Source organism: Parasteatoda tepidariorum, chromosome 7 (genome assembly GCF_043381705.1).
Source record: "Parasteatoda tepidariorum isolate YZ-2023 chromosome 7, CAS_Ptep_4.0, whole genome shotgun sequence".
NCBI lineage: Eukaryota > Metazoa > Arthropoda > Arachnida > Araneae > Theridiidae > Parasteatoda > Parasteatoda tepidariorum.
Window position 1 is genome coordinate 25315523 of NC_092210.1, and position 15304 is coordinate 25330826.

General features: G+C 29.7%; 1 protein-coding gene and 1 pseudogene across 1 annotated transcript in view; both read right to left on the reverse strand.

Moving 5' to 3' along the window:
* Positions 1-15304, reverse strand: part of LOC107450559 (NADH dehydrogenase [ubiquinone] 1 alpha subcomplex subunit 8) — a 204175-nt gene that overhangs the window by 160974 nt on the left and 27897 nt on the right. The window lies entirely within an intron of this gene.
* On the reverse strand, positions 5536-7131 carry LOC139425999 (uncharacterized; annotated as a pseudogene).

The following is a 15304-nucleotide window of genomic DNA, read 5'->3' on the forward strand; positions in this document are numbered from 1 at the left end:
GTAAGTATATATATATATATATATATGTGTGTGTGTGAGAGTGCGTGTGTAAACGTGTAAACAGTTTTGCTAAATAGGGAACTAATGATATCTAACAGTATACTTGTATATATAAACTTATGCTTTATGTTTTAATATCTTGTTATTTCTTAAAAATTCTTTCAAGTTGTTTCCTACTCAAGTTTAAAGTTTAAAAGCTTACGACATATTATTCTATGGAAAATTTGAAAATGCTTGCTTTTGAGAGTTATTTTATATTGATAACAAAAGAAATATCTAGAAATATTTTAACAAAACAAATCTATTCTTTTTCCAATCCCTTCTTTACAAATCTGAGCTTTCTCATGTTTTTTGGAAAATGAAACAAGAAAAAAAGGCATTTATTTTATATTTTCTTTAAGCAGCTTTAAATTTTATTCTTCTTCTAAACAAGTTTTTGCAAAAATTATTCCGACATACATTTATTTTCAAAGCTTATCGAAGTTTTTCTTTTGTTTCATTTCATACTTTTTTTCATTTCTTAAATACGATTATCAAAGTTATGAAAGAAAAGTAGTTATTGATTTATCTACTTAACTTCTTATTCTTTATCGTTACGAAAAACATAAATTTATTATTTTTCCTTGGAGTTGTATTCTTTTTTTTCTTCATCAAAACACTTCTCAAATATTAGCTAAATCAGAAACATTTCGAAACAATAGAATTAAAGTAGAAGTAAATTTAACTAAACAATAAGGTTTACAAATATCTATAATAAAAAGAACTTTCTCGCAAAAACAGAAGATGATTCTAATTAAACAAATTTTTTTTTTTCATTTTCATTATATTTGTTTTATAAAATTTTAGATAAAAATTTTATTAAACGGAGGTTTCACAATTGTATGCAATTTGTTTTTATTTGTTTAAAATATTCATGAAATATAAACAAATATACAAAAAGTAAAATTAACAATGAGGGACAAAAATGAAATATAATAAATATTGAAATAGTAAATTTCTCCTAACTTTATATTATGCCTGGCTTAAGCACTTTTTTTATATTGTATTTATTATTGCTTATTTTGAGTTGAGGATTATGTAACTGATATAAATAAACTTCATAATATACAAGCCATGAGCCGTGATGGCTCAAGGGATAGAGTGTTCGCCTTCCAATGGGGGCGAACCAAGTTCGAGTCCCATTCGATACGAATTCCGCATCCGGCTTGCACCGATCACAGTGCTGACGTGAAATATTCTCAGAGGAAAACGGCTCATGGGTTAGTGCCCCTTGCCGTCAGGCTAACCGTGGGAGATTCTGGTGGTACTCTCCATGTAACGCAAATGCGGGTTAGCTCCATCAAAAAGTCCTCCACGAAGGCAAAATTTCTCTCAATACTTGATCCAGGAGCTCCCTTGCCTTCTGGATTGAGTTCAAAATTACAAGGCTACGGAGTTGGACATTGGTAGTCGTAAACTCATAAAATTCGGTCGGCTGTTCAACGTCGGTTATAAAATAAAATAATCTATACACGCCATATTTATTAATTTCTTTCTAAATAAAAATGAACTAAATAGCAAAAATCAGTTACTTAACTTATTACTAATTCTTAATTCCTTTTTTTCCTAATTCTGTCTACATCTTTTCAAAAACCCAAAAGCTAGTAAAAAAAAGCACGATTAATATTAAAAGATCTAATCATATTTATTTAATAACCATGCTCAACAAGAATATTTTTTAAAAAGTTTTCAGTATTTATCTCCCAAATGTTTTAATTTACTCCCTGCTGAAATTCAAAATGAAAATAGCTTAAATAACTTTAAAAACTAAATTTTTTTTAAATTTTTTTATTTATGTCTTTTTTCATTTTTGTATTTTCGAAATTTTATGTATTGATACTTATACTCTTCTATGTACTTATACACTGACTTATTTTAACTTGCTTTTAACTAGACAACTCCTGCTTGTCACCCTTTGAATTTTATATTTGTATTTTCTTAACTTTTTGTGTTACCCTTCGTGTGTGTTTTTATTCATTTATTTAATTCATCATAATATATAAACTTATTTCTGTTGTCCCCGACGTGAACCAAGAGATCCAAAGGTGACAAGTTCAATTGTTTATTTATTTATTTTATTTATCATAATATGTAAACTCATTTCTGTTGTCACTGACATGAACCTAGAGATGATCCAAAAGTGATTAGTTCAATTATTTTTTTATTTACTTATTTTTCTTATTTTTCATAATATATAAACTCATTTCTGTTGTCACTTACATGAACCTAGAGATGCAAAAGTGACTAGTTCAATTATTTTTTTATTTATTTTATTTATCATAATATGTAAACTCATTTCTGTTGTCACTGACATGAACTTAGAGATCCAAAAATGACTAGTTCAATTATTTATTTATTTATTTTTCTTATTTTTAATTATATATAAACTCAATTCTGTTGTCACTGACATGAACCTAGAGATCCAAAAGTGACTAGTTTAATTATTATTATTATTATTTTTTTTTACTTATCATAATATATAAACTCATTTCTGTTGTCACTGACTTGAACCTAGAGATCTAAAAGTGACTAGTTCCATTATTTATTTATTTATTTATTTTTCTTATTTTTCATAATATATAAACTCATTTCTGTTGTCACTGACATGATCCTAGAGATCCAAAAGTGACCAGTTCAATTATTTATTTATTTTTTTATTATTTTTATTTATTATAATATATGAACTCATTTCTGTTGTCACTGGCATGAACCTAGAGATTCAAAAGTGACCAGTTCAATTATTTTTTTATTTAATAATATATAAACTCATTTTTTTTATTTAATAATATCATAATATATAAACTAATTTCTGCTGTCACTGACATGAACCTAGAGATTCAAAAGTGACCAGTTCAATTATTTATTTATTAATTTTTTTCATTTATCATAATATATAAACTCATTTCTGTTGTCACTGACATTAACCTAGAGATCAAAAGTGACCATTTCAATTATTTTTTTAATTATTTTTTTACTTTTTTTATTTATCATAATATATGAACTCATTTCTGTTGTCACTGACATGAATCTAGAGATTCAAAAGTGACCAGTTCAATTATTATTTTATTTATTTTTTTATTTATTTTATTTATCATAATGTATAAACTCATTTCTGTTTTCACTGATATGAACCTAGAGATCCAAAAGTGACTAGTTCAATTATTTATTTATTTATTTATTTTTCTTATTTTTCATAATATATAAACTCATTTCTGTTGTCACTGAAATGAACCTAGAGATCCAAAAGTGACCAGTTCAATTATTTATTTATTTTTTTGCTTTTTTTATTTATCATAATATATAAACTCATTTCTGTTGTCACTGACATGAATCTAGAGATTCAAAAGTGACCAGTTCAATTATTATTTTATTTATTTTTTTATTTATTTTATTTATCATAATGTATAAACTCATTTCTGTTTTCACTGATATGAACCTAGAGATCCAAAAGTGACTAGTTCAATTATTTTTTTATTTTTTTTTGTTGCTTTTTTTATTTATCATAATATATAAACTCATTTCTGTTGTCACTGACATGAACCTAGAGATACAAAAGTGACAAGTTTAATTATTTCATATATGATTGTTTTTTATTGTACTGTATTTTATTATTAAATGCCCGTTCATTCATTAACCCTTTGACGCAGATGGGACACCGGTGTGTCTTTCAGACATTTTTTTTCTGGTGCGTTAACTGCGAGCGAAAATATAGTTTTGGTATTTTTTGGATTATAAAAAATAGTCTGGTATTTACTAAAAAAATCTGTTAAATTATTTAAGTTATATTTGTACAAAAATATAAAATCCCCAAAAAAGTAGTTAAAAATTGTTTTTCTCATTAAGATTCAAAAATGTACCAATAATTGATTATGTAAATTTAAGAAAATTCAATGAGGAATAACTGTTTGTGTTAGATCAAATAAGTGCAAATGCGAAAAATATTTGTTTGGAAGAAATGAGCTGTGATTGGAAGATTTTACCTTTAGGGGATAAAAAAACACCAAATTTCATGCCGTAACTTATAATCATAAATTATTAATCTGATAAACATAATACTTTCCCCTTGTTTTGACGTAAATTAATACAAAATACTAAAAAATTATTAAAAATATGTTTAATAAAAATTCTGCGTCAAGGAAAAAAGAGATTTAGCAAAAAAAAAAAAAGACTACTTGAAACGTATTTTTTCGATAAAGGATTAAAAATCTGAATGCATTAAAAAAATAGGTTTATTAGTTGTGTGGAATTAAATAATCTAAATTATAGTTTGCACTCATTCAATAATATGTTTAATGTCTATTCTTCTGATAATAAAATTTTTTGCAACGCATTCCTTGAAAAAAGAAGAAAAAATCTGAAAAGAATTAAAGAAATTCTTAGTTAGGCAAGTTAATTAGTTTTAACTTGGAATATATTGCTTTTTCTGAAAACTTATTTCACAGAATATAATTATTTGCAGGTTGTCAAAATTTCTGTGAACTATTATTTAAGGACGTATGCCTGCAAGTGACGTCATCATAAGTAAATCGCGTCATTTGTTGATTCAGAAATCAATCAGGTTCTACACACACGCATGGCGTCGCTTGCAATTAACCAATTAAACTTAATTTGAATCACATGGTTAGGCACAATCACGTCAATTCTTCTCAAGTTGCAAAATACTCAATTTTTAAGTAATTAATTTTTAATCTAAATATTTTGTATTGTATCAAAATTTAAAAAAATACTAAATTTAAATTATATTGACTAGATTAACATTGAGTGATCATCGATAACATTGGCTACATTAATTGATTATTGCTAATTTTGTTGGATTATGAATAACATTGACTGATCATTGCTAACATTGACGGATTATGAATAACATTGACTGATATAAATTACTAGGACTTATATCGCATTATTTTGTAGATATCTTTGAAATCAAAATATGGATAAAACAATACTTTTAAACATACGTATACTTGAATTAACTTAAGACATTTAAGATCTTTAAAAACCTTTCCTTTGATTGTATGTCGATCATAAACAAACAATTCTGTTTTCTTCTCCTTAGCGGATGTCCAATATATTCAAAGAATTAGTCATCCATTACAATTACGTAAAACTAAACAGTTGATTGTTTCTTTTATTGTGCGATTGTTTATGTTCTAGGAAATTGCACTGTCAATAAGATTAATGAATGTTATTATTTGGCATTATGCTGAGTAGCTATATTTAAGCAATACTATTAACAAATGTAAGATAAACTGGATTATTACCTAAGAACATCGTGATGGTGAGCATTTCACTAATCAATTTGATTATTTTTTTGGTGTTTTCATTCTAAATAAAGAAAAAAAAGTTCCATCGAATTTTTCCTTAATGATTATTTGATATGATTATATATCTTAAATTTTTATCTAAACTTAGTTGGGGGGCCGTGGTGGTCCAGGGGTAAGAGAATCGAACTCCTGCCAATCCTCAACTCCACTAAGACCCACCGAGCATATGCGATACAGGTGCTCGTAAAATCTGTGGAATAGAAAGTCCTGTGGTCAGTTGCTGGGCAGTATCATGGGTACAGGAATCGGTGAAAATTTCTTTTTCTTCACATCTGTGTCTAAATCAGGGGTGTTTGTGGGACCCCAAAAAATCCCCTGAAACTTTTACGGACTTACTACCGACATTTTGGAGTTTCGAGAAGGGGGGGGGGAGAAATGAAAAATTACAATTATGAAGTATTGAATGACCTAATTATAAAAGTTCAACGAATTAATTTTTTTGCAAAATTAATAACCATAAATTTTCAACCATATAAACTACTACATTTTATGTAAATATTTTAAATTACCTGAGTTAATTCTTAAAAAAAATCATCTAATTTCTGCTGCTTTTTTTATTTTCTGATGCTTGTGGGCTTGTCTTTCTTTTGTGGTGAACTTCATAATTGCAGGAAGGTTGACTTTTATTTTCCTCATTTACAGTTGAAGAAATTTCCTCGAGAACTGCACATGCAGAGGTAGAAGCAGTTTGTTTTTCGAAGGTTTTTCAGAGACTTTTATAGGTGACTCATCTGAAATACATGTTTTTAAGTCCTCTTGATTTGTTTTCCAACTTCTGTTCATACTCAGTAAGAGATCTTTGTGAATTGGATCAGTCATTGGATTTTTTGAGTCATATTTTTCACATGAGGTTTCTTTAGAAGCCATTAAATCATATTTAATAGTCTGCACTGCATCTAGGGAATCAATCTTAAGAGAGGTTCTATAGTCAGTGACAAGTGTATCCATTAAGTTGAATGCACTTTCCACTAATGGGCCATGGAAGCAGCTAAGGCAGGCTTTGATCAATTTAGCCAATATAGGATACTTATAATCATTTGTGAAATAATCTTTTAAATTAAAAACTTTAGACCAATATTTATCAATTGTACACTTGATTTGATTTCCACTTTCATCAGATGTGTAGAGCATTTCTTTGGTGATATCAATATCACTCTGGTATAACCTTATTTCAGCTTCTACTTTTGACTTTTCATTATCACTAAAAATATGGGACATAAAAGATGATAATTTTTCAAAAGCTAATATTGTACTGGTTCTACCTCTTAGCTCTGGATCTAATGCTGTAAAACTAATTAGATATGAATTTTTAAGGGGTAATTTCTGTTTCATATGCTGTGCTGTATTAGTATAAGCTTACATCAGAGAAATTTGGAATTCTTTTGCTATTGGATGATTTTTTGATAATTTCTTCAGGAGAGTGGAAGCTTCTGCACCAGTAAATATTACTTTGCTAGGTAGATGGAATTCTGGATTTGTGACATCAACCTTTAGTAAATCATTATAAGATGTGCACTCTATATTTCCTGGCTTCATAAAAAAAGAGAAAAAATTTTGCCATCAATTTATAAATACTGGAATGTAATAAATGAAGCATTGGTTTTTTTGTTTCAAATAATTTAATATATGTGTTGAACTCTGGTAATACTGCTGAATATAATGCCATATGCAATAAAGTTTTGTTTTGCATAACAAATAACCCATTTAGTATTCTTTTTTTCCAAGCTAAAGCATCCTTTGTGAGTTGTTGGGAATGCAAGCAAGAATACACCCCAAAAAATTTTTTCTAAGCTGCAGAAATATTTCTTTTATTGTNGGTTTTTTTAATGTGGCCCACCCAATAAAACCCGGGGTTCAAAGTGGGCCCACTTGGCGAACACTGGAAATAGCACATGTGAAATGCAAAACGAAATATAAAATAAAACATTACAACAAAATAATGAACCAAAGAAATTTCAAAAATAGGTTTTATAATAAATACTAAGTTAAAGTTTGACATAGACATATATCATGATTAAGGGGTGCACAACCTATGTCGTGCGGGTCACATGCGGCCACTGTTGATGTGCAGCTAGCAGAAATTTCTGAACGCAGTAAAAATTTATTTTAATTTGGTTGTTGTTTAAACATTATAAATTTTCGTTTATTAAATTATTTCATTCAAATTTATATTACTCTATAAAATACATATTTTTTTCTTTGCACTTTCATTCTGGTAGCTTCTTTTTGATTAAAATTTATATCACACCTCCCAATATTTAGGTACATATTTATATATATGTTGTTGTTGCTGGCCCACACGGTTAGCGGAGCTAAACCAAGTCCATGACTCCAGAGACTCTGAGTAAGTCTGTAACAAAAAGTGGATCTGAAAAGATGTCCACTTTAGAGATATTTAGGCATTGAAGTATATGTTCAGGAGTAGCTTGTTGGTCGTTACACTTAGTGCAAACAGGGAAAACTCTTGAACCATTACTGAACAACATAGTTCTTAGGTGACCACTTCGAAATCTTGATATAACCGTCTGATCCCACCTACTGCACTGAAGGGTCAGGCTGCCACCTGGGCGGTTGCACTGATACCAATGATGAAGAGGAGGGGCCACAGGATCACGAAGCCTGTTAAAACGGGAGTGGAGCTCCGAGAAAGTCAGAGATGCCGAAGAATGCAGGGGCAGATCAGTTTCGCTCTTAGCCAAGGAGTCAGCAATTTCATTACCCTCAACATCGACATGAGATGGGATCCATTGCAAGTGTATATTATGGGAGAAAGAAAGGGTCTTCAGCTTGTTTAAAATTGAAACTCCATCACTGTCACCCACCCCATGCCAATTCGAAAGGTGCTAGATTGCACTCCTACTATCGCTCAAAATCCAGATGTCATTTGATCCAGGAAAAGTAAGCACAGCGCCCAATCCAGCATCTATAGCGATCAGCTCGCTGCGAAAGACATAGCACAGATGTCCACATCTATGTATATAAATTGATAAATGAATTATTGCGAAAAATGGAAAAAGTTTTTTAAATAAATGTATCAGTGTTTTTAGTTTTAAATAAATTCAAATAATTAAAAGCATTTAATTTTCAGCAAATATTTTATTAAGTTTACTGATATCTGGTGCTTAGAACACAAATATTTAGATAAAGGTCATCATATTTGTTGTAAACCTGACTAAATATGCATGCGGACCTTCGCTACTCCACTTGCTGTGCAAGTGGCCCTTCACACAAAAAAATTTTACACCCAATCATAAGTGATTAAGTATTTATGCATTAGAACAAAATCATAACAAAGATATGGGGAGTGGAAAATCCTAAAAAATATAGTTAAGATTAACATCAATGAATATGAAGCACTCACCTTATTCGAATCTCTCAAAATTTGGCATTCCACTCTATAAATTTTGCTCACTTTCATCTCCGCTTTACATTTAGCTTGAATAACGTAGAACTTCTCCTCTTCACAAACTTCTATTTTAAAAATAAAATGCTCACGAAACATTTTTGCAGCTTTACTGTGAAGGGTTAAAAAGTTTAAAGAAACATCAGGAGCAATTTTACAGTTCACTAACTCGCAATATTCCATAATGTTGCTCACATCGAATCCTATCAACCTTAATGGAATTCTCTCAATAGAATCCATTCTTAACAACAATAACTAAATACAACTAAATAAACAATAACTAAAACAAATAACAACAACTACTAATAACAATAACTAAATAAACAACAACTAAATTCCATTCGTTTAGCATTGCGTCCATGGAGTCTATGATTGCGTCATGTGTTGTTCCTACTAAATCGAAGTAGTTGTGTTTTTTTCATATTATACCCAATTGGTCCCACTATTTATGAAAAACATTTTCAGACCTCTGATAAATGACAGAAGATGCCCCACCCGATGGCGACTTTACTGGAATGTTTTAGCACGCAATAATTAAAAGGAAACTTGTTATACATACAAAAATATTTTTCTAAAACTTCTGTATAAAAGCATCATAGGGAGTGTTTTTTCTTACTGAGACGAAATCACGTATTTACATAATATTGAATAGCAAAGAGCAAAACAGTAACGTTGTGAATTTCATCTTATATTTAAATGAAGAATTAGTTTGTCTCAAGGGAATAGAGAATTCGCTTCTGACATCATATACCCAAGTTAAAATCCCGGTTGTGGCTCTCTAAATCATAAGAATGCTGATAAGATATCCTTAATGGTAGATTTATTGGAAATTTGGTGCACCTGGTTGTTTGATTAATCATCCGTTGGTCAAAAATAAGCAGCTTTTGATGTTTTTTCTTCATGCAAAGCAACTGATGTGGCAAGTTTTAGTTATATATTCTTCTATATTTCTTTATATACTCTCATTTTTCAGTCTGTTTAGAACTGAGTGATTACGGCGTTTAGCATTAACGAAGAGAATTTTAGTTATACGAATGAAATGAAGAACGCCAGAGATAATATTATATCGCGTAAAAGCAGCAAAAAAATGTTGATAAAATTTCCTCAATGGTTGATTTATCGGATGCTTCTGGTTGTTGGGTAAATCATGCATTGGGAAAAAAATAATCAGCTCTTGGTGTTTTTTCTTTATTCACAGTTGCGGTTAGTCTTAGTTGCATATTCTATTTAATTTACGTCTATAATCTCACTTTTCTGACTGCCTATAATTGAATGATTACGGAGTTGAACATTAAAGAAGAGAATTTTAATTATGTGAATGAAATGAAGAACGTCAGAGATAATATTATATCACGTACAAACAGCAAAAGAATGTTGTGAAATATCCTCAATGGTAGATTAATCGGGGATTAAGTGCGTTTTGTTGTTGGGTAACTCATACATTGGGAAAAAATAATCAGCGTTTGGTGTTTTCTTTTCTTCACGAAAAGCAACTAATGTGGCAAGTTTCAGTTACACATCCCTCTTAATTTACCAACATGCTCTCATTTTTCAGACTGTCTGGAACTGAGTGATTACAGAGTTGAACATTAAAGAAGAGAATTTTGTTTATACGAATGAAGTGAAGAACGTCAGAGATTACGTTATATCATGTACAAACTGCTGCTTTCTTACATGTTTTTTCTCTCTGACAATCAAATTTTTATTTTTATTCTGGATTCAGCTCTATTCCGTACTATTGTTGTTTGGACTGCAAAAATATCGCATATGCTAGTTAGAATAGCCTGGCCCTTTGAAATTCTATTCTTTAGACTGCAGATGCTTATTATATCAAAGCTGCCTAGAGAGAAAAGAAAAGAAAGTTAATTATTGTTGAACTCTTTTCACATAATAATAGTTTGAGATCTGAAAAACTTAGTTCTTTCTATTAGAAAGTGATGAAAGGCTGTAAGGATTAAGCATCAACTGCAAAAAATGATGATTTTTATGCATTGGCTTTATTTGAAGTTCTTTTTTCAGCACTTTTAAGTACTATTCTATCATCTAAAAGTTATTTCCTTATGTTTTTGGTAAGAATATCTCTTTAATGATATAATTTTATTGTATTATTTTAAATTAAACCCCTGTTGTAAACCATAAATTTTCAAAATTCCTCGTTTGTAAAATGGTTTACATATTTTTTTTTGACTACCTGTCAATTCTCTCTCTTAGTAAACTTACTACTCATTTCAAATTACCCAATTAATTAAGTTATAGACGAAAAATTTAGAATTAATTCAAAGAAAAAATAATTACTAAACTTAATGCGCTGTTGGAAAAAAATATTTTTGAAATAATTAAGGAATAAAAATTACGGTTAGGCAGTTGTGGTAATAATGACTAACGCAATACTTAATTAAAGCGTTACGGATAGTTTGTTCTAGAGTTTGAATTGTTAAACTGTTTTAAGTAATGAGTAATTGCAACAGGATTTTTGTTAAATTAATGAATCTGAAAATTATTATAATAAATGGTCTCAGTAAATTCTGATTCTTTATTTTTAACACTAATATTTTTAAGTATAATTGAGGATCATTATAGCACAATAATTTTAAATATAATTTGAGGATCATTAAATATAATTGAGGATTATTGGTCAAGTATTTTATTGAGAGAATTTAAAAAAAAAATTAGTAACTTTTTTTAAAGGTAAGTTCTTTACATTCTTGCGTGTAAGCAAATGAAATTTTTGCAATAACTATAGATGATTTTACTGTGTTTGTAGTGGGCACTGGTCAACTATAATCTTTTTTTTTACTTATACGTAAAGTTAATTTATGTAATGTTTTTATTTTTTTAAGTTAATGATGTTCTTATGTGTTATAAATGTAGACACTAATTTTAGATGCATTTTATGCCTCTAGTTATTAATAACGCAACTACATGAAGGAAAAGATAATTTAGTGATCTTGTTTAAATAATGAAGCCATGCATTTTTTTATAAGTTTTTTCTTTATAGTAAAACACGAGCTAGAATATACTTATAGTGATAGCTCTTTTGCCAAATATTTTTTTTTTGTGTCAGGTTCATTGTGCCATCTTTTGAAACTTTAATTTCTGAAAGAAGTGATCTATAAATAATTTTTAACACTGCTTCCATAAAAAAACATAGAAAGAGAGAAAAATAACTCACGAGACTGATTTTTTAATCAATTTTGTATTCAAATATAATTACGCATATATCTCCTTTATAATTACGTACCATATTGTCACCCTTGAAATAATTCCTTTGAAAAGCTATACATCATCGCGGAAGGTTCTTCCTGTCTTAACCTCTTAATGATCGGTTGATTTTCAAGAAAACGGTCATAAGGGTGCCTATTTTGCCAAATACACGTATTTGATTAGCGCTGACATCTAGTTCAAAATAAATTAACTATCTACAATTACCTTAAAAATATCCTGGTGCTGCCATCTGGTGTGTAAAATGAGAAATAAAATGTTATCCGGGCAAAAGAAATGAATTAGTTTTATTATTATTGGTGCGCTACTACTGAACACTCCAGTCCGCCAATTTCACGGGAGCGAGAAATAGAGAACGAAATCTCGACCCGTCATTCCCACGGGAGCTAGAAGGAAAGTGTTTAAGAACTGTGCTAGAACTCTGATACAAAAAAAGCATTTATCTGGTCAATTACAGTGTGTTTAAGTGCCAATAAATGGCCAAGTCTCAAAACTTGGGTCAGGTGGAGTAAAGAGGTTAAGTTGCCTCAGGAATGTGTTTAGTAGCCGATAACACATTCATTGACAATGCAGAATGAAAAGACACTTTACTGTTCTTTATGTTTGGTCTCGCAGGCATGATCCTATTTAGCAGTTCAAATTCAATTCATTATTCAAAATTTGATGAACGGTGGTGGTGACATTCAACTGTCTGTTCTCCGATCATTCTGATGATAATCAACCGTCTGAAAACTCAATATTCCGAATTCTGTCAAAATTTCCATCGATTCTCGCAATTTAAGTGTTTTTATAGCTTGATTCATCTTTAATCGACTCTCTTCATGCTGAATAAACTATATCTCCTTAAGCCTGTTTGAGTTTTTCTAAATCTAGATTAAGCTGAATGAGTATTTAGAAGTTCATCTCATCAAAATAAAAGATTAACTGTATCCAGTATAATCTGGCATATTATTGTTGCTCGAGGCAACTCATGATATTTGAAATTTACCACTATCATAAAACTTAAAATCGAAGTAAAATACTTAGTTTCGCTTAAAATGCAAATCATAAAAATGCATACTATTGGTGCAACTTTAATAGGGACTAAATTTGCTCATAAAATACTCTGTATCTACATAAGAGTATACATGGTACCTATTAAAACTGCACTAATTACTATAAAGTCAGTATTTCCTATTACTAAAATCAAGCATCATTGGTATCAATAATCATATGGCTACTTTTTACTGTTATTCGTAATAAAAAAGTATATTTTCTCCATTAGTATATAGCTTATTTTATTATTTCAATTATAAAAATTAAGTAAACATCATTGACGTCAATAATAGTTTTTTTGATTTTTTTTACGCTTTCTTAAGCGAATTACCATCGTTTTTCCATTAGTTCTACTTTTTAGTACATGACTTATTTTTTTACTGCCATTAGTAACTATTACCAAAATTAATTATTACTGGCCTCGGTAATTATATTAACCATTTTTTTGCACATTTTTCCTCTAAGAATTAGTACCATTTTTCCTCTAATTTTGCTTTTCAGTACAAAACTACTTTCTTTCGTAAATTTCACAAGCAGTTAAATAATTATGTAGTTCTAAGTATGTTTGGTTTTTAATGTTTGTGTCTCTTAAATATCATTTTATTACTCTGTAAATAAAATGTATATATAGTTTTAATTTATTATATTATTTTATTATGCAATTATCACGAAACTTAAATACAGCGGCAACCGTATACCTTGCCAGTGTAACCTTAGCTACATCGGACAAACCAGACGCACTTTAAAATTTAGATTTAAGGAACACGATAGATTTGTCAGTTATCAAGAATACGAAAAATCATCAACTGCTGCACAGTATTGGAATCTAGGGCATAAATTCAATTTAGACAATACCAGAATTACTTTAACCTGAGTCACATCAGCTCATCTTGATGTCCTAGAATCTTATTTCTCTCATTTTAATGCATCCCGCAGTGGACTGATCGTTAAGACACGGTTCCCAGCAGATCACCGAAGTCAAGCATCACTGGCTGCGGTCAGTGTGCGGGTGGGTGACCACTTGGATCAGTCTGCGTAGGGACCGAGGGTGTGCGGTATTGGTCCTCGTTAAACTGTGCTACCGTAAAGTGCTCGACTTCACGCGCAGGTCGTCGGGCTACCGAAGCGGGGGTGGCACCCCCTCCGCAGAGGATCAAAATTGCGATGGCATGTCTTCGGATTATCCTCCGGGATGTTTCCCAGACCGTCGCCAATAGCCCATTGTGCAGCTCTAGTGCGACGTAAATTAACAACAACAACAACATTTTAATGCCGATTTCCTTGTTGACGACATTAGTTTCTACCCACCTCTTCATAGTGCGTGGAAATGCATTTTGTCTATGTTAGTTTTTTTTAAATTTGTTTTTTCATCTTAACTTATTTTATTCAATCTTAGCTACTGCGTTTTCTAGTTTAGTTTTTCACCTTTATTTTTTACTTGTTGTAGGCATTTTACGTTTTAAGTTTCAAATTACTTTCGTTTCTTCTCATCCATGCAAAGCAAGTTTTGATAAATGGGCATCTATTTGTTAGCGCTTTTAACATGTCGACTTGTATTTCCATCTGCATATTTCTGAATTTTTAAGTAAAATTAAAATTAGTTTTAAGTATGAATGTTATCAACTACAACGAAAAGAAAAATCAATTGGTTCGAATTATTGCAAATAAAAGGTGCAGATTTCTTCTAACAAAACAAGAAGTCATTTTATTCTCATAATAGTTACTTTATTTTCTTATATTTGCCTCCATAACACTACATTCAAAACAGCTTCTTTACTTAATGAAAAGAAAACATTAATATACCCCTCATTTAAGAATGTTATTTTAAAGTCGTTTGGAATAAATGATTCATTTCTTTGACGTTGAATAAGAAATAAAACTGGCACTTGGTTCATTAATAATTAAATATCGTTGTTTACTTTTCTATTTTATGAAAATCTTAAATTGTATTTAGTTTGGAAAATGAAAGCAATTTATTTTAAGTTGGAATTTTCTAATACATTTATTAAGATTTATTTTTGGCATGTATCCCATTCATGTTAAACACTGAAATAACGTTAAATTATACATAGGAATGTCATAATTTTTCCACTTCTCTAGCTTTTAATGTATACATAATTGAAGTATTTCGCATGAATTAAAATTTAGTAACTGTGTTCTTTGCGAAATTATTTTATAATAGCTGAATAAACGGTAAACGGTAAAACAAAAAAGTAAATAATAAATAATTTTGTATCAATCAACACTAAAAATCTGTTCACAAAACTGAAAATCATATACT